Source organism: Enhydra lutris, unplaced genomic scaffold (genome assembly GCF_002288905.1).
Source record: "Enhydra lutris kenyoni isolate GAN:26980312 unplaced genomic scaffold, ASM228890v2 scaffoldscaffold40, whole genome shotgun sequence".
Taxonomy (NCBI): domain Eukaryota; kingdom Metazoa; phylum Chordata; class Mammalia; order Carnivora; family Mustelidae; genus Enhydra; species Enhydra lutris.
In genome coordinates this window covers 11,681,066-11,705,551 of record NW_019154124.1, presented here as the reverse complement: position 1 = coordinate 11,705,551, position 24,486 = coordinate 11,681,066, and positions in this window count along the sequence as shown.

The window sequence follows — 24,486 nt, the reverse complement described above, 5'->3', positions numbered from 1 at the left end:
GCCTTGGCGAATTCATAAAACATCTCCGGCATGTCAATATTTGAACCAGTTCAGGAAGTAATTCTCACAATGACCCATCTATTTATCAGAAACACAGATTTAATTTTAGCATGGGATTTTTAATGTTTTCAACTTAATGTTTTGGGTTTTTTTATGACACATCTTTATGTGTTTTATTAAAACACTCTTTAGAAATAGTATACTCATTTAACTGTATACTAATTTTCAGACGATTGTTTAGAGAGTGCAATTGCTATACAGAACTAAGCATAATAAACAAAAAATACACGTCCTGTTCAGCTCTCCCTAAACCCAAAGCTAAAGCATACGTTTTTCCTAAACAAAACAAGAATAATCTTTTTAATTAAACCTCCATCTCCCTATGCAGGAGCAGAAGGCTTGCTTTATATTCAGTTGAGTCGCTGGTGATAACCAGTTCCCCAAGATTTGCATTCCACACCCAGAATTTCTGTGGAACACTTAGGCTGGCAAATTTCATTTACCCGGTAGAAAAAGTCACTAGAGACCCTCTAAAAAACTAACTTATCTTCTTAAATAATTTTTTAAATGATTAATTTTATTTGTTTCCAAGTAATGATTCCAGAGGATACCTACATAGTGAGACAATTGTTAGTAAATATTTGATTTTATGATTTTAAATTATTCTCTTCATGGAGTTCTTTTACTTACAGTTACAGTGTAAGGATTTTTTAAAATTACTAACTACAGTTTGAAGACGTATCTGATAATGTTCATAGAGTGCACCATTACATGGATGTTTTATATTTAGGTTGGATGTTTATGATTTTTTTTCCAATTTTCCACTAACGTTGCAATAAATTTTTTCAACTCTGGTTCCTTCAAGAAGACATTTATGTGTATTCTGCTTTTCTTTATTCTTCTACTCTATTGCTCAGTTAGTTGTTACCTTATTGTTTTTTAAAGACTTTATTTATTTATTTACTTATTTGTCAGAGAGAGAGAGACAGTGAGTGCACAAGCAGGGGGAGCAGCAAGCCCAGGGAGAAGCAGGTTCCCCGCTGGGCAAGGAGCCCAGTGGGGACTTGATCCCAGCACCCTGGGGTCAGGACCTGAGCTGAAGGCAGATGCTTACCTGACTGAGCCACTGAGGCATCCCAGGTGTTAACTTAAAAACATTATTTCACTCACTTAACTGTCTTCTAAAGCAGTAAAATATACTGTTTTTAACATTTTGTCTTAGAGTTATTAATTTTGTCTTTTAAAGCAATCTGGAGACTTCCTTCTTATTCTGTCTATATATTTTAGAAGATAGAAAAGATAACTTTATTACTGTATCCTTTTTTTGGTTTCAAGGACAGACTACATCTGATGTATTTCAAGAGATACATGGAACTTTCCATTTTTATTCTAATTACCCTTTTTAATGATGTTTAATGTTGTCACTTACAGTGAGGCCATAAAACAGTATGCATGGAGGATACAGATGTTAATGACTGCTTCAAAAGACTATAGTTTGGGGAATGTGCAGTACTGCAGACAGGAATATTTTCCCCCGTCTCCGAAGGGATTTTCAATGCAGCAGTACTCAGAGGAACCGCATCTATGATTTCGCTGAGTTTACCTCAAAGACATTTTCTGTTTTATCCTTTCTTTATTTGCCAGGCAGCCTTGAAGCAACAAATTTACATGAGAAAACCATAGTGTACTGACTTCTAATTAAAACTTCACACCCAAAATGCATTGGGATTTAATTTAAATATTTAATTGAAACACGACTTTAAAAGGAATATAAGAAAGAAGGAAGATGGAGCAAAGTTATTGCATGACACTCTAATTCTGCCGTGATAAGTACACTGCTGGGTCACGTGCGGGGGCTTTCCTCAGCTATGGTTCACTGAAGTTTTCTCGCTAATGAGTAGCCCCCACCCTGGATTTTGCAGTTACTAAAACTCAAGTCATCCGACATTGAAATCATGATCCCCCCATTCTCTTGTCTTTTTTGTTGCGATGAAGGACACTGACATCCATCCAGTTGTCAAAGCCTGCTGTCCCTATCTCTCCTGTTCCTTTCTTCTCCTTAATAACCCAGTGTCCATTATGAAGATCCCTCTGCTTACATAGGAATGGGCCTCTTGGCTGGATAATTCCTTTTTCTTCAGTCTGAGCAAGGAATTTGGAAAAACACAAAAAGTTGGGGCACCTGGATGGCTCAGTCAGTTAAGCCTCTGTTTCGGCTCAGGTCATGATATCAGGGTCCTGGGATCGAGCCCCACATCGGGCTCTCTGCTCCACGGGGAGCCTGCTTCCTCCTCTCTCTCTGCCTGCCCCTCTGCCTACTTGTGATCTCTCTCTCTGTGTCAAATAAATAAATAAAATATTAAAAACAAACAAACACAAAAAGTAGAGAAATTAACTCCAGAGCACAGTGGCAGGGATCTATGAACTCTTAGTGCAGAGAGGACAAGATCGTGTAAGAGCTAGAGGTGCATTGAATTCAGAATATTGTTGCACTGTTCTATGGGGTATGGATGTAACAATTTTTGCCTGTTCCCTGAAAGTTGGATGTGTGTGTTTTTTGTTTTTGTTTTCTCAGTCCCAGTGAACTTGGCCACCAAATATAATTCCTGTTCTTAATATTCCCACATTACTTAAGGAAACCTGAGAAAGCCTGTCCTGCTAACAGCCAGTACATAGATGATCCTAAACTATCAGATCAAAGTATCCAAATAGGTATTAATGGTTGGTTAAAAGCGTAGATTTTGGATTGAGTCCTGGTTCTTTCACTTACCAGTTCTGTGGTCTTAGATCACTTAACCTCTCTAAACTTCAGTTTCCTTATGTGTGAAATGTTAATAGGGCTTACATCATGAGAATTCCTAGTTTATGTGACTGGACTTTTTTCCTTGTTTTTCTTTTTAATTTATAAGAATCTTAAGTTGTATTATAAATAGATAAATTTTATATGCATTGCATATATTTTAGGAGATATTCTTGTACATTAGTTTTATTTTATTCCTGGCCTTGTCTGTAGATAAGAATTATTCCAGTTACTTGACATACTATTATGATTTCAGTCCCAGAAATTGTTATACACCAGTGTAATGACCTTAAATGGAGTAAGACTGCTTTGTATTCACTTCTTAATTTCCATGGTTTATTTTTCTAAATGTAGATTTTGAAGATAATAGGCACTTGCAGGAAGACCATACCCAAAACAATCCACAAAATATCTCTCTTTCATGTCATTTTTTCAAAGATCATTTATATTTTTTCTTCTATATTAAAGCAATAATACAGTGACATGTCCAGGTTTGGTGTAATAAGGGCTAAAGTTTATTTTCCACTTTCATTTAAAGGATGAACTGTAATTCCTCCTTTGGTCTTGTCATTCATAAGCTGGTAACTGCTTGCTGAAAACAAATCTCGTTCCATTCAGTGACATGCTACAGCCAACTCATAATGACTGTTGCAAAAACAAGGATTGAAATTTTAGAAATTTGTAAGCCAGTTAACATCACATTGGTGACTCGAAATTGAAAATGGTGGGAGTATTTACACCAAGGAAATCAATAAATGCCACAAATGAAGGCTTTCTTTTTCTTTTTCTTTTTTTTTTCAGAGAGCTGGCTTTTAAACACTTCTATCATCTCATGTTTCCCCCATTTTGAAACAGAATGACTCTTTCAAACTTCAAGTTAAGCCACTCAAACATTAGGCTGTGATATTTATTCCACAGCAACTATGGATTTACGAGAGAAGCCCGGCATCTTCTGTCCTTTGTGAAAAAACAAGAACATAAATCCTGTCTGTCCAAAATACGGGCAGAGTAAAGAATGTTGCCCTATCTTCCTTATCCCATCTGTCATCATAGGTAAAATTTCAACTAAATCTTTAGAGAAATCTGAATAGAATATTTATAAAGCCTTATATTACGGGTTGTACTCAGCAACCTCTGTTTCAGAAAGAGTAATTTTTATCCAAGAAAAAAACAAGAATGATCTCTATAGGAACATGCATAAAGATCACAGAGAACTTTTTAAATTTTGGCAAATAGGCACATCAAAGAAGATTATATTCTAATCTCATTCAGACCACTTTTGAGAGAATTGTTAGTTCATCATCTTCTGGTCATGATATTTGGGTGTTCATAGAGAAACCTAGACATAGTCCCCTTTATTTTATGTTTGATAAGGAGAATTCCCATTAATAAAAAATAAACCTAACAGGTAGAGCTAAATGTTCTTCCTGTAGCGTTCTAAGATGTCTGCTCTATTGAGAGAATCCTCATAAACAGCCTTCCCACATGCAGAACAAAAGATGGACTAGTTATGTTAGACATGTGCTTTTATTTCTTTCTTGGATAAGTAGATGGTAATTGAATGACTCAGTTCTATGTTAAGTATATGTTTAGCTCTCCAGTAGACCCCTAGAGCTGTATGATTTTTGCACTCCCACAAGCAATATATGAGATTTCTGGTTAGTCCCTGTCCTCACCCACACTTGGTATCATCTCATTGTTTAAGTTTGGACATTCTAGCGAATCTGTGGGAATATCTCTTTGTAGTTTCAGTTTGCATTTCCCTAATGACTAGTGAGGTTGAGCCTCTTTTCTTGTACTTGCTGTTTGCCTCCCTTTTTGCCCCTATTTTTTTTTCCTACATGTGCTTATCATGTGTTAATAGATAAGCCACCTTCAGATGCAAAGCAGATGAAACTCACTGGATTGTTTTGACCAAAAAGGTGTTTCATTCAAAGAATACCAAAGAAACGAAAGAAAAGTTGTACAATTGAGTTCAGGCAAAGAAGAATCCACAGCAGCTCCGGTATCTTTTAGCATAAGTGTACAAAGAGATCTTTTTCTTACAGAGCTCACAGGTGACTCAATTCTATAGCTTTAACACGTCACAGTTCCAAATTCTGAATTTCTGGAAGACTCTTATTGCTTCCGTTTGATTAAGATCTTCTTTAGAACTTTTTACTTCTTAAATGTTTTCCCCCCTAAATTATGGCAGAGAAAGTCACATTTGACTATTTCCTCTCTTATGTTATAGTTTGTTCTCATTAGTCTGATCTTTTCTTAAAGAATAGCTTGTCCTCATATTCAGTTTTGTGGGGTGATGAGAGAGAAATGCACAGGGAAGGAAAGAGGATGAAAATCCACCTCACGTCCACTGTTTTGATGATTCTTGTGGAGACAAACAGCAGACTGTCAAAGGGAGTGTGCTCACCTGTGCAGATTGAAGGTGGAGATTGAAGGTGAAGCAGAGGATAGGCCACAGAGGACATGCTCACATCAGAGAAAGTGGACCTTGGGCATCTGAGGCAAAGAGAAATTCTCTGCCTACAGAGGCAAGTGTGGCTGTGGACACATAAAAATTTGTAGGTAGGTAATTGGGAGTTAAGAAACCTCTTGCTGAATGATCTTACTTTCTTGGTCAAGAATATTGATGCTGAGAAGAGATGTGGTGGGACCTGAAGAAATAAAGAAAGAAAATAGTCTAGGTGAGCAATGGCTTTAAAAACCAAGAAAAATCTGTACTTCCCACATAGTGTTGGATAGAGTCTCCAGAAGAGGCTGTAGTCCACAGTTTGTAGGGATACTACCTGTAGATTTGTAATGCTTTCTATTATAAACTCCAGTAGAAATACAGAAAGAACAGCAAGAAAATTAAAATATCACCAAGACTGCAAATTTTTTTAGGAATTCACCATGGAAGGAAAAGCTGAAGTGATTAAGAAGAAAAGGGCTAATGTGATCCACCATATTATTCTTTCTGGAAGAGGAGAAAGTAGAGTCTAGAGAGTGGAGCTTAATTAACCTCAATATTTTTTGTATTTGCTTTTGCTTGTGTGGTGAAGTCCTTCACTTAAAAAAAAAAAGTATCAGAGAGAGAGAGAGCATGCTCATGAGGGGGAGGGGCAAAGGGAGAGGGAAGAGAAACCCAAGCAGACTCCATTCTGAGTGTGGAACCTGGCTCAGGGCTCAGTCTCAGGACCTTGAGATCATGACCTGAACAGAAACCAAGAGTTGGTGGCTTATCTTACTGGATCACATCGGCACCCCAAGTCCTTCACTATAAGAAAAGGATACATATTTGTGCCACTTGCTAATATTTTATTATGTTTAACACTAGTGCTGTTTTTTCACTCACTGTAAAATCTACTTTATTACGCCCCTGTCATGATGATATATATTATTAACCTTATTAAGTAATAATTCTAGAAAATAAACTTTTGCCAAAATGCATGTCATAAAATCAATGTTTTAATGACTAACCATTACTTTTTTTCCTATATCCTTATATTTAAAATGACTATTTTCAGACATATAAACACTTCTAACCAGTTTATCAAGCTTACATTGAGAAAACTACCTGTAGAGAAGAAAGACTTTCTGAGAATCACTGTACTCAGAATCCAACCTTGCTATTTACTGTCTGTGTGATGTAATTGTGTTTATCATTCTTATTGGTAAAAAATGGGATGATGATAATAGTACTAACTTAATAGAATTCTGACAAAAGTTAATGTAAGTAAAATTCTTAGAGATCAGTGGAAGAGAAACTCTATATGAAGATTTTCTTTTCTTTCTTGCTTGTTTTCTTGCTTGCTTTCTTTTCTGCAAATTAAATTGATCTATGATGATGGCTTTCAAGATGACCCAGATCTCTCAGCTTCTTAACAATTCCCTGAGTCAAAACCATTCCCCATTTCCTACTTAGGCTGAGCATGCTCTTGAGAGATAACAATGTTTCTGTCACATAATCGATACCCTGTTTGCTTCTTCACTCTAGATTCCTTCCTTTCCTCCATCTGGAAAACCTTTGCACATCTTGCAACACTTGCTCAGCTTAAAATATCTTTTCTATAGTACACTCTGTTTGACCTTTCCTGGTCCCTATATTCTTAACATTTTATAAAAAATCCCTATTAGTGTAAGTCATACCGTTTGGCAACTTTTGTCATGTGTGTATTTGTTTCCTTTACTATGACTGAACACTTCCAGGATAGAAGCTACATCTTTCTTTTATTCTTGCCCTCATATCTAGTACTTACAATATTTGTTCAGTAGATCAAAACTTTGGAGAATCTAGACATAAAGGAAATTAGCCCATCAAACATCTTTAAGGGAAACGTCTGATAACAAAAAAATAAGAGTTAATATTGCTTATGATGTGACATTTCCTGCCCCATGTGCTTTTCTCATTACATTTTCCTAACAGCTCCATGCTATGGGGAAACTGAGGGTTGGGCCAAGTAATGTACTTGAGTACACAGGTAGTAAGCAGTAGAACAGACATTTGAGGCCAGGAAGTGTGACTACAAAACTTGAGTAATTAACCTGGTATCATTTTTTTGTTATGTTGGTGATAAATATATAAAAGTCATTCTTGGATATATATATATATATATATATATAGCACATATCTATATAAAACCTCAACCATATGTCTATATATGGATATGTGTGAACATTGTAATTTCTTCTTTTGTATTTTCTACTTAGCATTATTTCCCTTAAGAATGGACTTGCTCTGGTACAGCAATGAACACCTGCTTAGTCTATGTGTAATGAATGCTTAATTGCAATTTACTAGTCTCCAGTAATTGATTGCTTTCTTATTTTAACTTTTGTGTTTAAATTTGCACTTTATTTAAAGATTACATTGTAAAGTCCCTGACATCAAGATCCATGTTTAAAAAAATAATAATAAAAAAAAGATGAAGACTTCCTCCACATTCACTTTCTTATTCCATAAATTATTAATTTACTCATTTTTTATTTGTTTAATAAGTATGACTAAAGCATTAATTAGGTTTCTAAGTAGTGATCTAAACAATAAAAAAAAAAAAACCTCAAAATCACCGGCCAAAGTCCATTTGTTTTTGTCACATAGGTGGTTAAAAATATTTATTCCTAGAAATGTAATGTAAATCTATTATAGGAAACGATCATGTGCTGATGAACTCTTCTCCTCTTAATAGATTCTTATCTAAACTTGGCACCCAGGAGCCAGTGAGCTAAAACTGACTTGCACAGTTTTGGTTTAGTTTTGTTTTTATGTAAATTTGATATATTTGGCAACATTTAAAATTCAGGAGAATTCATAAAAACTCTAGTCCCTGCTTTCTTTCTAAAAATCAGAACAGTGAGCCCACCTTTCTTCAAGACAGCAAGTCTCTCCTCTTGAGCAGTGATAACCCCATAAGACCCTTAATATGATCTTATTTCCCTTAGTCCTCCCGACTCATTAAGTTCACTTCAGCCCAATTCCCTTGGTTCTACAACCTGCCCTATCCCTGAGGACACTTAACTTTGTATCCCTTGTTCCAAGCTGACTTTATTTAATATAAGCACTACAAAATGGAATTTATAACTCATTGTTCATAATTATTAGTTGTGATTATGTCATTATTCAATAACACTCTTTGTTTTCTCCTTCTTAAACTTTAAAATAAATGGCATAGAAGATTCTAAAAGAGCTAAGCTGTTTTGACAAGCCCTGCAATATCTTTGGATTTTCATGCCTGGGTCATAGTGTTTAATGAAAGTGACTAGTCATCCTTGACATGCTAAGAACCAGGGAGAAATGCAAGGAATAATTTACATGGCCTTCAGTTTGACAGCATCAATGTATCTTAAGGTTATAACTTTATAACTTCAATTTCTATTTTCAAGTGCAACAAAGAAAATGAAATCATGCATGAAAACTTCTAGGACAACAAAAGGAATTTTCTTGATCAAAGAAAAACCTGGAAATGAGATATAATTATTAGAGAAAAATTATTAAGTCTCAGGAAATAATTTTTATTACACAAAGATATTTTTAGCATATTGAGTGGAAGTCATATCTTAATATTTTAAATATAATGTTACTTTATTCAATAGTCCCTAGTAGAGCAATTACTGAGAGGTTATCTTTGCATAAGAATACCATTTGTTTGTGAATTCATTAAATTTATGAATCTTGAATATCTGCTATGTAACCATTACAGCAAGAAGGTCTTCAAGTAGTTCATAGTCAAGTCGAGGAAATGGGCCCATCCACAAAAAATGTGATCAAAAGTAACAAATGTTATTACAGGAAAATGACTTTGGTAGTGTCTATTGGTTAAGATCCAGTTTCAGAGATCAGAATTTGCTCTCTAAAATAAGCACCAAGAGATTTATTATGGACAAATAGGGTAGTTGGGAAAGCTGCTGATGCAGGCTCTCACTTGAGCTTTCAGAGATAATTCCTAGAGTTCTATCACAAAAGCAGGCTACCCAGGAAGCAACTGCTTCACCTGTTGAGTTGGGCACTGCCTCACACGCCAGTACAGCCAGGGTGAAGGGTAATGGAATGATATTTTAAACAGTGACACTTGACCAAACTAGATATGCATCTGGATACAACAGGTCTAGAATATGGAGAAGAGGGCCCCTGGGTGGCTCAGTTAGTTAAGTGACTGCCTGGGCTCAGGTCATGATCCCAGAGTCCTGGAATCGAGTCCTGCATCAGGTTTCCGGCTCTGCAGGAAGCCTGCTTCTCCCTCTGACCTTCTCCCCTCTCATGCTCTCTCTCACTCTCTCCCTCTCTCTCAGATAAATAAATAAAATTTGAAAAAAAATATGGAGGAGAAATAGATTCTAAAAAGGAGTCTTCCATTATAAGCAGATTTGGAGAGAGAATGTTCAGTTTTGGAGCAGATAAGGAGAGGCGGTGTTCAGGTTTAATTGTGTAGAGGCTGAGGAGTCTGGGAGGCACCAAAAAGAAACGTCCTGGAAGTACTGAATAGAAGCCTGAGGGAAGTTAGAGATCAAGATGTAAGTTTGGAAATTGAAGTTAAAAATGATGAACCTAGTTATTTTTGCTTAAAGGAAGAGGAAAGAGGGGAGCATGGGCCACATTTACAGAGCAGGTAGTAAAGGCAGAAATCCAGTAAGGGTGGTTGAGAAGTGAGTTCTAGAATATAGCCGGATATATAGAAACTATTATTTAAATAAATACAAGAGAGTGGCAACATCTTTGAATGCTTCAGAGAGGTCAAATAAATCATGAAGATTGTCAGTTGCTTCCAGCATTGGCAAGGCATGACTGCTTTGACATGAGTGCTGTGTTGGGAGCGAAAAAGGCAGAAAGCAGATTTCAGTGGATTGAGGAGTGGTAGGTGATGAATCAGAGTCAAGAAGCAAAAATACACTCTTCTAAAATGCTTACCCATTAGGGTAAGACTTAAGACATCCTGATAGCTAGAAAAAAAGATTAAGACAAAAAAAAAACTTTACTTCTCCTTCTTTTTACTTATCAAATAAGAAGATAAATGAGTTTATTTATATGTAGGCAAGAAAGATCATAGAGAAAGATGAAAGTAGAAAAAAGAGAAAAAACATGAAAATACTTGATATAGCAACCTCTTCAATGTTTGAGGTGATGAGCCTTGGAAGAAATAACTTTCCCCTCATAAGATTGTAGGAAAAAGAGAAAGAAGTGTCAGATACCAGTATTTTGTTGTAGGGAAGAAGGACAAAGTCGAAGTTGAAAGACTCAAGTCTTTGAGAAGTAGGGTATTAACAATCCTTGAGTGGCTGTGACTTGCAGTCACTGAGGAGGCATGGTGAAGACTGTCCTGACCTACAGAATCTTGTTCTCTCTCTTGAGATGTATGTCTACTCTCTGCTAGAGAATGCATCTTATCGTACTGCCACAAACATAGGAGGACAGTTTCACAAAAAAAGTGTAGTTGGTTCAAGTCCCTCTTCATTTTGTAAGATCTCTCACAATTTCATTAGCCTTTTCTTCCCTCTCTGTAAGAACCTGTATCTAGGGCACCTGGGTGGCTCAGTGGGTTAAGCCGCTGCCTTCGGCTCAGGTCGTGATCTCGGGGTCCTGGGATCGAGCCCCGCATCGGGCTCTCTGCTCAGCGGGGAGCCTGCTTCCTCCTCTCTCTCTGCCTGCCTCTCTGCCTGCTTGTGATCTCTCTGTCAAATAAATAAATAAAAATCTTTAAAAAAAAAAAAACCTGTATCTAAAGTAAGACTTACATGCCACAGTCAAGAGCATCGAAAGAAGTAAGCTCTTTGTGTTTGATTTCAGGAACTCACGTGATTATTTTAATTTCCTCCTTGTGCCCTTCTTATGTTGAGGTATGCTTTTGAAAAACCCATTCAGATTAGTCCTCTTCAAAATTCTGGTACTAGGGATGGTTGGATGGCTCAGTTGGTTAAGCTTCTGCCTTCAGCTCAGGTCATGATCCCAGGGTCCTGGAATTGAGTCCCACATTGAGCTCCTTGATCAGTGGGGAGACTGCTTCTCCCTCTCCCTCTGCTGGCTGCTCCCCCTGCTTGTGCTTTCTTTCTCTCTCACAGGCAAATAAATAAATAAATCTTTAAAAAAATAATTCTGGTACCAGTACTATTGTTAGAAACCATAATTGTACTTCATGAAGTTGTATATCCATGGATGAATAATAAATCATGCTAACTTGTATAAAGCCTATATAGCAAATATGTGAAGTTTTTAAAAAAATCCAACTCTATGCTCTAATAGGAAAGAAGACAATAAAAATTATGGAGATAATGGAATCTGGGATGTTATTAGAGGATATGGTGAAGCAGATCTGAGATATTCAATGTCAGATCCCCAGATGGAACTTCATATAATCTTCATCTTACCTATCCCCACCCACCTTTATTTTAAGTTCCCTTGATGGATTTGTATGTATTTTCTGGGGAAAAAAAGAAAAGAAAACAGTGTTAATATTACAGGTTGTAAGAAATATAATGACCACTTTGGAAAGCTGATGTGGGGAGTGGGAAAGAAGGTGATTCAAGACATACAGAGTAATTGTGGAACAGCAAGCAGTAAGGAAAGTTATGAGTAGGGGTGCATATGTTCTATAATTTTCTCTAGCATCTTACAGTATCACTACAAACTATACAACTGGCCTTTAAATATATTTTGAAAGCAGTGTTTATTACATATATTAAATGTGGAGAGGTTTTCAACATAATATGAAAAATTATTTTTGAGACTCTGTTTCTATTCAGAATACTAACCTGATTTTTCAAATAAGCCGGTCCATTTATTGGTTAAAAAAATATATCATACACATCAATGAAGAAGCCATTTATACTCTTACAATTATTGTGTTAACCATGTAGAATTCAAATCTTGCCATTAACAACTCTGGAAACAAAAATGGAATCATTATAAATAAAGGAAAAGAACAAAGGAAAGAGTCCTATGAAATCAAACATAAAAGAAAAAAGAATGTAGAGCTGGTAATACCTCAACAACATGTGCTTAGGACATCATAAATATTTTAAGAAATAGTAGTTGAAAGCAGAAAAATTGACAGAAACCAAGATATATTTATCCACAAGCTGTTAAATGATCATTTCCTTGGTTTTTAGCATCTCATTCTCTGCATATCTACCTTATGTTTAACACACTCTCGTAGAAACCACATATTCTCACTGGAAACAGTTTCTTGAGAATAGTTTAACCTTTAAAAACATATATGTGGGACGCCTGGGTGGCTCAGTTGGTTAAGCAGCTGCCTTCGGCTCAGGTCATGATCCCAGCGTCCTGGGATCGAGTCCCACATTGGGCTCCTTGTTCTGTGGGGAGCCTGCTTCTCCCTCTGCCTCTGCCTGCCACTCTGTCTGCCTGTGCTCGCTCTCTCTCTCTCTTTCTGACAAATAAGTAAATAAAATCTTTAAAAAATAAAATAAAATAAAATAAAAACATATATGTGTGTGTGTTCTGTATTTATATTTAAAATATTGATTCATTTTGGGGCCCCCCAGGTGGCTTAATTGGTTAAGCATCAGACACTCGATTTCAGCTCAGGTCATGGTCTCAGGGTCATGAGATCAAGCCTCATATCAGGCTCTGTGCGTGGAGCCTGCCTAAGATTCTCTCTTTCCCCTCTCTATCTGCCTCTTTCTCCCTCCCTCTCTAAAACAAGCAAAATAAAAACAAAAATAAAATAAAATATTGACCCATTTTTTCTCAAAATACAGAAGAAACTGTAAAATAGCCTATATTCTTAATGCCCACTATCTATTTTTTGAGGAATAATTGGGAATAACAGGTAAATAAAATTATATATATTTGAAGTATGCAAGCTGATGATTTGATATAGATATACACTGCGGAACGATTGCCAACATCAAGATAATTAACACATCCATCACCTCACGTAGTGTGTGTGTGTGTGTGTGTGTGTGTGTGTGTGTTTGGTGAGAATGTTAAAGATCTACTCTAAGTAATTTTGAAGTACATGGTGCCACATCCTTACCACCCTCTTGACTGCTGCGGCGAAGACATGCAATGATGAAAAATGTAAAGTATTACAAAATGTTAGAAAATTTTTATTTTTCGGGAAATTGCAAAATTCTTACCACCTGTCCCACTCCTCACAACACCCACTATTAACAGTTTATTGTGATTCCTTCTCCTCACCAAAACCTACATTTACTCATCTACTCCCAGTCAGTTTTAAATTTACTTTCACAAAAGGGATCTTAACATATTATTCTGCATCTTTCTCTCTTCCATTAAAATAGATCCTAGAGATATTTTCCTACTAGTACCTATTTCAATATTTCATTATTTGTTATTATGGCAGAGTCTATCATTATATACTATAATGTATTAATCTTTCCCTTCTTGATGAACAACATTTTGGTTGTTTTTAGCATTTGCTCTTATAAAACTTTCTGCACTGAATATCCTTGTACATAAATTGGAACAAATTAATAGATTAAATTTCTAGCAGTGGGCCAAAGGTATAAATATTTTAAATTTTGACAGATATTGTGAAGTTGTCCTCCAGAACAATTTATATTTCCAAAGCATTGTATGAGACAGCCTACTTATCCACACCTGGCCAGCACTGAAAAAAATCAAGTATTTTAACTCTTGTAAGTTTAGTAGGAGAGAAATATATACTTTTTCATAATTTGCAGTTCTTCCATTGTTATCAAGATTGAACATTGTTTGGGGCGCCTGGGTGGCTCAGTGGGTTAAAGCCTCTGCCTTCAGCTCAAGTTACGATCCCAAGGTCCTGGGATTGAGCCCGGAATCAGGCTCTCTGCTCAGCAGGGAGCCTGCCTCCCCCTCTCTCTCTGCCTGCCTCTCTGCCTACTTGTGATTTCTGTCTGTCAAATAAATAAATAAAATCTTTAAAAAAAAGATTGAGAGGGCACTGATTGCATGGAGCATTGGGTATGGTACAAAAACAATGAATACTGTTATGCTGAAAATAAATTAAAAAATGATTAAAAAAAGATTGAACATTATTTGCATACATTTTACTATGATTTGTATTTTTTTTTTGAAGACACCTTGCTTTAAAAAAAAAAAAACTGATTTGTTTGAACAAAGGGGAAAAAAGGACGGAGAGGGAGAGAGAATGACAAACCAAGAAATGACTCTTTTTAAAAATTTTTATTTTATTTAAGTTGCATTAACTAACATATAGTGTGTTATTAGTTTCAGAGGTAGAGTTGAGTGCTTCATCAGTTGTATAAAACACCCAGGGCTCATTATATCATGTTCCCTCCTTAATGCCCATCACCCAGCTACTTCATCCCACCACGTCCTCCCCTCCAGCCATTCTCAGTCTGTTTCCTATAGTTAAGAGTCTCTTAGGGTTTGTCTCCCTCTCTGATTTCATCTTATTCTATTTCCTCCCTTCCCCTATGATCCTCTGTTTTGCTTCTTAAATTCTACATATGAGTGAAATCATATGCTAATTGTCTTTCTCTGATTAACTTATTTCCCTTAGCATAATGTTATCCACATTATTGCAAATGGTAGGATTTCATTTTTGATGGCTGAGTAATATTACATTGTGTGTACATATATACCACCTCTTCTTTATCCATTCCTCTGTTGATGGATACCTGGGCTCCAATGTTTATAGCAGCAATGTCTATAATTGCCAAACTAAGATACCAAGAAATGAATCTTAACTATAGAGAACAAAGTGAGGGTTGCTGGAGGGCAGATTGAGGGAGGTTGGTGGGACAGGTGAAATAGGTGATGGGCATCAAGGAATGCACTGGTCATGGTGAGCACTGGGTGATGTATGAAATTGTTGAATCACTATATTATGCACCTGAAACTAATATAACACTATGTTGTCTATAATGGAATTAAAATAAAAATAATAATAAAAAATAATCTAAAAAAGAAACTGGTTTGTCTATCTTTTCTCATTGATTTGCATAAGCTTTTTGTAAATTAAGAATATTTGTTATATGCATAATATTTTTCAGCTTGTTATTTTTCAGTTTCATCTTCAGAATATATCTATTGTCATACAGACATTTTGTTGTTGTTGTTGTTAATTCTGTAAGGTCAAACTTTTCAATCTTTTAATTAATGGTTAGTCCAAAAGTTTTTCCATGTTCCAATTCTATGAATAGATTCATTCATACTTTCTTCAGTTTTATTAATCACCTGAGTTTTTTTAAATATTTCAATCCTTTGAGCATTGGGAACGTATCTTTTTTTGTTGTTTGTTCCATTTAGCAATATTTTCCATAACTCTAACAATATTTTGTATTTGAAAATATGATATGCCACAATTATCATCAACCCAATGCCCCTAGGTGCTTGGATCTATGTATTAAAAAAAGAGAAAGTCTCTGTTTCATTTCCTTGACTCTTTTTTCCCCCCTGGATTATACTGCCTTAGGTATTTTCAGTAAAAATACAAAAGTTTTGGGGCTCCTGGTTGGCTCAGTGTGTTAAAGCCTCTGCCTTCAGCTCAGGTCATTATCCTGGGGTCCTGGGATCAAGCCGTGCATCGGGCTCTCTGCTCAGCAGGGAGCCTGCTTCCCCCTCTCTCTCTGCCTGCCTCTCTGCCTACTTGTGATCTCTGTCTGTCAAATAAATAAATAAATAATCTTTAAAAAAAATACAAAAGTTTTACCTGGTGACTTTGCTTTGAAATATTTTATTTATTCAATTGCTTTTTTTGATTATGATTCCCTAGAGGTGAGCAGAGGTGAAAAATACTTGACTTTCCCTGGGCACCTGTTTATGTCACCTTACTGAGTTGTTTGATTGATTTCTAACCTTAGTACTTCTATGCAGGTATTGATTATCCAATATCATAGATGAAAAAAAAATCAGCTTCAAAGAGGTCAAGTATCTGTGCAAAGTCACATAACTATGGAGTGGCAAGGCTGAGATTTAGACGTATATGCTTCTGCCCCTAATGCCTATGCTTTCCCACAACCCTAAGGTTTTAGTATCTTGTGTGAGATACAGGGTCAAGGACACAAGACAGGGTCATCCTCTAGCATTAAGCATCACAAGGAAAGTTGGAATTTGAGATAGAATACTAAATATTAGAAAGGAGGTAGGAGTAACCAGCATGGAATTCCTAAATCTCCTAGAGAAATATTTGGGCTGGTGTATAGGGTATGTAAAGGAACTTAAGGAGAAGGAAATAAAACAAAAAACAAAAAACCTCAAAATGGAGTTTGAGTCAGGTGGTAGAGAGCTTTGATTACCTGGCTAGAGAGATTGTGTTGTATTTATGGTCTCATTAGAAAGAAAATTTTTCCTTCTATGTAGTTGTGAGAACTCTTTTAATTTGACCAGGGCAAGAGTCAGCAAAGTGTCTTCTGCAGGGTAATTTTGACCCGTCCAATTTTGTTGTTATTGTAAATAACTTTTAGGAAAACATAACCACCCCTGTTGGTTGACATATTGTCTGTGGCTGCTTTTGTGGTACAATGCAGAGTTGAATAGTTGCATAGAACCTAAGAAACCCAAAACTCTGTCCTCTGTAGAAAAAGCTTGATAACCCTCATACTAGGGTATTTTCTCAAAATGTCACTAGAGCTGACCTGAATAAAGAAATCAATTTTGTTTATATGAATAAAATGTCAGGAAAGGATTTTTAACATGGATTCCACATTGATTATTTGATTCTCCAACTCCTGTCACCATCTAAAAATGCTTGATGCAGATTTATCCTAAAATTGCTCTTTATTTAATTTAGTTTTTAAGTAATGACACAGCTTAAGTCATTTGATGTATTTGGAGAAGGAAATAAAAAAAGATATGTCGAAACACAAATTGATCAGTGAAGTTGTTTATAAGGCCTGGATGTGTCATAAAATACCCTGAAAACCTCTCTTTAAAACTTTGCACTAATATGAAAAAAATTTAGAAATAATCCAAGGACTAGATCAAGAATAAAAAACCGAGCATCTAATATAAAGAAATAATATTGCCTCTACTTGCAAATTATGTTACTCTTGTTCAACAAGAGGAGGCCAAATGGACTTCAATGGTACTGATTATTTATTTGAATTTTCATTATTAAAACACTTGAGTCATTAGCTAATTAGCGTAAAGTGCATTTGTGAGATGTAGGAGAGGAAAAATGTCGCTGGAGTGCATCGAAAGTGATGTGGTTCTAAGAGCTGACTGAGCTCTTCTCAGTTTCCGCCTCTTCAGCTCCTTAACTGGCGACCACGTCCTGGGGTGCTCAGAGCCTCTCCTCCAAATGTCACTTTCCTGCTGAATGACATAATGACATCTTCCTTCCAAACGTGTAGAGTTTGAATTTTTTCTACTGTGGATAATTTGTGAAAATGTGAACACAACAATGTAGGTGTTGTTTTAAATTGATATGGAGCAAAGATTAATGATATGCTTCTAATCAAGATAGAAAATGACTTCCTATAATTATCTACTTTAAGAATAAAGTCTTTCCTTCCTATTTAAAGGAGAATTGGATATTTTATCCATGCTCTAGACTTAACCCTGACACTGTTGGTATTGGAGCCAAATGCTTCTTGGTTGCGGGGCTGACCTGTACGTTGTGGGATGTTTTCCAGCTCTACCATTTGGATGGCAGTAGCGACCATCCCATCCCCCTTCCCAGCACTGACATGAAAAAAACGTTTCCAGACATTGTCAAAAGTCCCTGGCTGGGCAAAGTTGGCCCTGGTTAAGAACCACTACCCAGGACAAAGATGTGTGACAGGTTGTGTGAGAGCATGTGTACCTCATCATCTAGTTAATAACCGAAACCATGGTTTTGACAGGCAGCCTGCTGCTTTTAGATCTGCTCATTTTCTTGAGAATTATATGTATTTATTGATCTTTTGTGGGAAAGAAATATGAAGACTCGTATGCTTAGTCTTCAAATTAAACTATCTTCATCACTTGACTGCCATGTACTAGTTGTATGACTTGATAAATGACTTGACTTCTAGGAACCTCAAGTTCCTTGTATTGGGAATAATTTATGTAAACTACTTAGTACTGTGCCTGATATCGAACATGTCATTAAGTTTTGGGTTTTTATGGACAATTATTTTAAATTGCCTTATGATTATTTTTTTCCTTCCATGGAAAGATTTTATATTTCATTCCATGGATGTCTTGTATGATTTGCTTTAGCCAATACATTATGACTGTAAGTGGCCACTCCCAAGAAGAAGCTTTAAGAACCAATGCATGTTTCTACCACCTCTCCCCTGGCTCTCTCTTGAGACCAGCAATGTCTCAGGGGCTGTTCCTTTAGCCTGAGGCCTGGAATGAAGATAACATGGAGCAGAACCACAACCAACCTGTGTCAGACACATAACTTGACCTCGAAATTAACTTTGGTTATCAAGAATGAAGACATACTAAGTTGTGTATGTGTGTGTGTGTGTGTGTGTGTGTGTGTGTGTTCTTTTTTTTTTAATTTTTTATTTATTATTTTTTTTTAGAAACATATGATGTATTTTTATCCCCAGGAGTACAGGTCTGTGAATCGCCAGGTTTACACACTTCACAGCACTCACCATAGCACATACCCTCTCCAATGTCCATAACCCCATCCCCCTCTCCCGACCTCCCTCCCCCCAGCAACCCTCAGTTTGTTTTGTGAGATTAAGAGTCACTTATGGTTTGTCTCCCTCCCGATCCCATCTTGTTTCATTTATTCTTCTCCTACCCCCCAAACCCCCCATGTTGCATCTCCACTTCCTCATATCAGGGAGATCATGTGATAGTTGTCTTTCTCCGATTGACTTATTTCGCTAAGCATGATACCCTCGAGTTCCATCCACGTCGTCGCAAATGGCAAGATTTCATTTCTTTTGATGGTCTTTTTTTTTTTTTTTAAGTCAGTCTAACTGGGCCTGAGCTAATTGATAAACTAATTTATCAAACATTTCTTGAAGCTTGTTACATACTAGACATGATATTTTGGATAAAGAGATTAGCAAACACTTCCATAATTTTTTTTAGAATATAGGTTCTACTGATAGAGAAGGAAAAAAAAATCACTGAACATAATGAAAAAAACTGATCTGAATGTGATGGAGGCTGTCTTTGTTACGGAAAGGGAAGTGCCTGTTGAAGTTCAAACTCAAGGTCAACTAGTTTGCTAGTTACGGAGAGCAGAAGAAGAATCAGGCTAAAGGAAGTACAGGGCAGGGAAGTAGGCAAACAAGGAGCATTTCCCTTTAATGATGAAGAGTTAGGAGGAAACAGAACATGCAGCATGTGAAGACAGGAGGAAGGGGCACCTGGGTGGTGCGGTAGGTTAACTGTCAGCCTCTTGGTTTTGACTCAGGTCCTGATCTCAGGGTTATGAGAGCAAACCCTGCATCCAGGCTCTGTGCTCAGCACAGAGTCTGCATGAGTTTGTCTCCCTCTCCCTCTGCCCCTCCCCACAATGCTCACTCTCTCCCTCTCTCTCTCTCTCTCTCTCTCTGTGTCAATTAATTAATTAATTAATTAAGGAGAGGGAGATGCCATAGTTTATAGTTTTGAAATTTAGGATTTATCTTTTTAGATAAAAGGAAACCATCAAACATTTGTAAGCAATAGAATAATAATGTCCTCTATTATTCACTCTATCATTGTCCATACTTATTGCCTATTTAGAAGATTTTAATGGCCTTGTAACATTATTTAACCATACAGATCTTTGTTTTAATATCTTATTTCTCAGAACAAACTCAAAGCATGCACATTTTTCCAATAAGTTAATGTTCAACTTTTCTAATATTGAATTTATTACTTTGAGAGGTGTGATCCTAAAAGTAGACTAACCTAGGAAATTATTCCTTACTGAATAGCATTAGCTTTTCCTTCTCATTGAAATATTGCCGGTGACAGTGTACTAAGGCAATGTTTCAGGGAGAAAAATGACAGGGAAAAATAATAATAATAATAATAACAAAAGCACAATAGTGAGCAAGTCCAAAATAGAAATGGAAACGTCATTGGAAAGATCCTGGAAAAGTCAGACTAATTTCTTCTTTATTTGAGTTCTATTTGGGATTCATAAGAAAATACCATTTTTTCAGCGGTTCTAGGTAGAACTATTCCGTTGATGATAATGCCATCCTTTATGGATTTCCTGAAAGCTGTTTCTTGCTACCAAACACATTCCTAACTGATAAATTAGAACACTCAGCCTTTCCAACAATTATGTAGCCATCATCTTCATAATATTATTATTGTTGTTATTATTATATATCAAGTGGTTTTGCTCTCATGACTAGACTCTGAGATACAGTCTCATCAATCATAACCATGATACATGGCCGCATGCAAAGAGATACAGAGAAAATTACTTTTAAGCTTTATAACCACTATACCCTCTATGGCTACTCTGTCCAGTTTTGTGGCCCTGAGTCACAACAGTTAAATTAAATCAATTAAGTTTAAATAAAATTTAAAGCTTAGTTCCCCGGTCTTAGTAGGCACATTTCAAGAGTTCAAAGCTACATGTGCCAGATGCTTATCATAGTATAACATGCAGCAGATAGGGAACATTTCCATCAGTGCAGAATATTCTGTTAAAAATTGCTGCTCTATCGTAAAGACATGCAAGAGGGATAAAGTTCCATCAAACTTACATCATACCCCACAGTGTCTTAACATAAGATCCATGTTCAAGGGTTCCTTTAAAAGGTTGATAGTTATTTACCTATTCTTGTTGTAAACCAAATATTTTATCTCCTTACTGGCTAACATTCTGTATTTAGAATAGGAAAGGCAGCAAATAATGAATAAGTTAAAAGTAGTGACTGTACTCTAAATTTGTCTAAAATTCAGTGGAATCACCTACAAACTTTGGTCTTCTACTGCCATTACAGAATTCAAGGAAAAGCAAAAAATAAACAAGACAGCAGCCCCTCGGAGATTTAATGCCACTTTCTGTGCCAGCCATTCTATAAAATATTAATGAGGACATTTGCTGTAATAAATGTTAATACATTCTCTTGAACGTGTGAACACTGGCAGATGATTCTTTATAGTGACATTCAGTAGTAGGAAGAGTTTATTAAAGCAATATATTAATTCTCAGGAAGCTAAAAATAATACTTAAGTTCATATCTGCTGTTTTTAAGATTATCCTACTGATTTTTTTTTAATTGGAAGAAGGTAATATTTTGTAGCAGAAAATGTTTGAATCCAGGAACTAAAACATTGGGTCCATAAAATACCTGAATCTTGCTCTCTCTTCTCCCTAATAATATTACTACAATCAGGAAAGGATAACAGGCATCTTTGAACTTCCATATATGAGTAAAGGACACATTAACCTATCCCTAGTTAATCAGTGGACATGACTTAAAATCTAGCGTACTCAATATGTGGTATTGAGAGAGAGTTTAAGAAAGTGTCTGATATACTAAAAGCTGACTCTATACATAGAAAAAAACCCTAATTTCTATATGTAGAAAAAAGAATCTTCATTTGAAAAACAATTGAATGGGTACTGTTTTTTCTGCTCTCTTGATGTAACAATTGTGGTCCATATGTTATTTTTTGGTATTTCTTGGACCACTCAAAAAGGAGAGCATGATTTTGAAATTTGTCTTAATCTGGGGTGCCTGGGTGGCTCATTGGGTTAAAGCCTCTGCCTTCAGCTCAGGTCATGATCCCAGGGTTCTGGGATCGAGCCCCGCATTGGGCTCTCTGCTCATCGGGGAGCCTTCTTCTTCCTCTCTCTCTGCCTGCCTTTCTGTCTACTTGTGATCTCTGTCAAATAAATAAATAAAACCTTTAAAAAAAAAGTAAAAAAAAATTTTGTCTTAATCTATAAATCACATAACTGTTGATATGTAGGTAACTGTTATGATGTCTTTTTTTGCAAGGTTGATGATTTTGTTTGATATTTCTGGTTATGGTCATAACGTAAGATTAAAATTAGAGATTAAAAAAATAAAAATAAAAATAAAAATTGGAGATTAAAGATTAAAGATTAAAAATTGTTGGAAATTAGGCAGTGAAAGTAGGGAGAAATGTTCTCTAGCAACCCAGAGTAGGATACAGAATTCTAAACCAGTGATTCCCATTATGTTATAATGGCATGCCAAGAATAGTATTGAAAGCCCTCTGCCGTATATGGCACAACTTATTTATCCAACACATATTTCTGGAACCCCTTCCTCGGTGATTCTTTGTATTGCCTAGTTTGAGGGACCATGGAAAAGTTAAAAACACAAAACAAGTCAACGGTTGGTTTGCAGTTGATAGATCCTTTTTTCTGACAATATACTGAAACCACCTGGGAAGCAACTCAGTGTTTCCTCCAAAACTTGTTTGCTGAATAGTTCTCAATGTGACAGAATTTGGAGCCGGGGCTCTTGGGAGGTGATTAGGGTTATGCAAGGTCATGATGGCAGGAGCCTCAAAATGTAATTGGTACCCTTAAATGAAGAGACAAGAGCTTTTTCTTTTTCTCTCTCCCCAGAGCATGCACACGTGACTAAGTCACATGAGTACAAAGCCAGACGGCAACCACTTAGAAGTCAAGAGCAGAGGCCTGGAAAGAAGTGCCTCCTTGCCTGCCTCTTTATCTCGGACTTCACAACTCCCACAATGGTAAGAAACACATTTTTTTATTTGTTTAAGCTGTCTAGGTTATTGTATTTTGTTATGGCAGCCAGAGTGAGTAATATAGAAGCTAAAATATATATAAAAATCCAAACGACAAAATCTCCTACCTATTTCCACTTCCAGATCTTTGTGTTGGTTTTGTTTTGTTCTCAGGGCATGGGTGTTTTACTGAAAGCTTTTCAGGTGAGTTTACTCTGTAGCCGGCTTTGCTGGCTAGGAAGTATCTCAATATATGTTTGTTTGTCCTATTGTCCTAGGAAGGAGTCTCAATATATGTTTGTTTGCTTTTCTACCCACGCAGTCCTGATAGCTGTATCGCTCCCCACACAAACCTCTCTCAGTCAGGATTTCACTATGTAAGGAGAGAAGTGAGGACAACTTGCAAAGCTTTAAGAAAGCTTCTAGGACTGATGAATCTTTTTTCTCTACTTGCTTTGAGAATCCCTGTGTAACAGATAAAGAGCTGTTAAGTCAGAAGATAAAGAAATTATTGTCATGAGCTTTTTGGGACAGGGTTTTTTTTTATTTGGTTTGGTTTTGGTTGTGTGTCTGTGTTTGTGCGCACGCGTGCACGCACACACGCCCGCACTTGCTCAGGTGATAGGAATTGAACTTGTATGGGACATGTGGATGCCTCAGTGGGTTAAGCATCTGGCTTCTTCCGAGGTCATGATCCCAGGAGCCTGGGATCAAGTCCCACACAGGGCTCCTTGCTTAGTGGAGAGCCTGCTGCTTCCTCTGCTTGTACTCTCTTTCTCTCTCTCTCTCACAAATAAGTGAATACAATATTAAAAAAGGAGAGAGAGACAGACCTAGTGTTTAATGAAAGGTAAATGTACCGTTTTCTACTTGGACACCGTTCATTTCCCCCATGTTCTGAGACCAGATGAAGTGGAATTTGGGGGAGAGTAGTGGCAGAGCAGGGTAGGAAACATGAACTTTCTCAGAAGGGGCACTGTCTCAGCATGCACAATGCTTTCCATTTTGGGAAGTCCCACAAAGCTTTGCAGAACTTTCCAAGGAGAATGGGTGGTCCTAACCCACAGGTGAGAGTGAAAACAGGAATTTGGGGTGTCAGGGGTCAGTGAGGGAGGCGATATTAGTCTCTTCCCCACCTTCTCCTAATAATTTAAAATCATGCTGTACACATAATTGGAAAAACAAAATAACATTCTTTTCCACACGCCAGCAACTCTTAGCAGGGCAGGATGGTACCTTCCTAAGGAGTAGGAATCAATTGTAACAGTACAAGGAACCATTTCAAAGCTTTAAATCTCGAGAGGTTACAGGGAGGTAAGAGCTGATGGGGAACTCCCAAGAAACTGCATTACAGAATGGAATGAATTTACGTTATTGGAAATTTTTACCGTTTTTGAGTCTCTTTATTTGCTAAGTTTGGGGGTGGGAGAAAGTAAAGATAATAATTAATGAAAAAGTGTGACCACACTTGGTGCCAGGTCACTTAGCAGCAGTGATTTTCAAAGGGGTCAAAACTGGGGTCAGTTACATCAGCATCATCTTAAACTCTTTGGAAATGCTAATGACTGGCCCACATCCAGTCCAACGACAGATGTCAGCTCTTGGGGCGAGTCTAGTAGTCCCAGCTTAAACACTCTGCAGTTGATTTGGATGC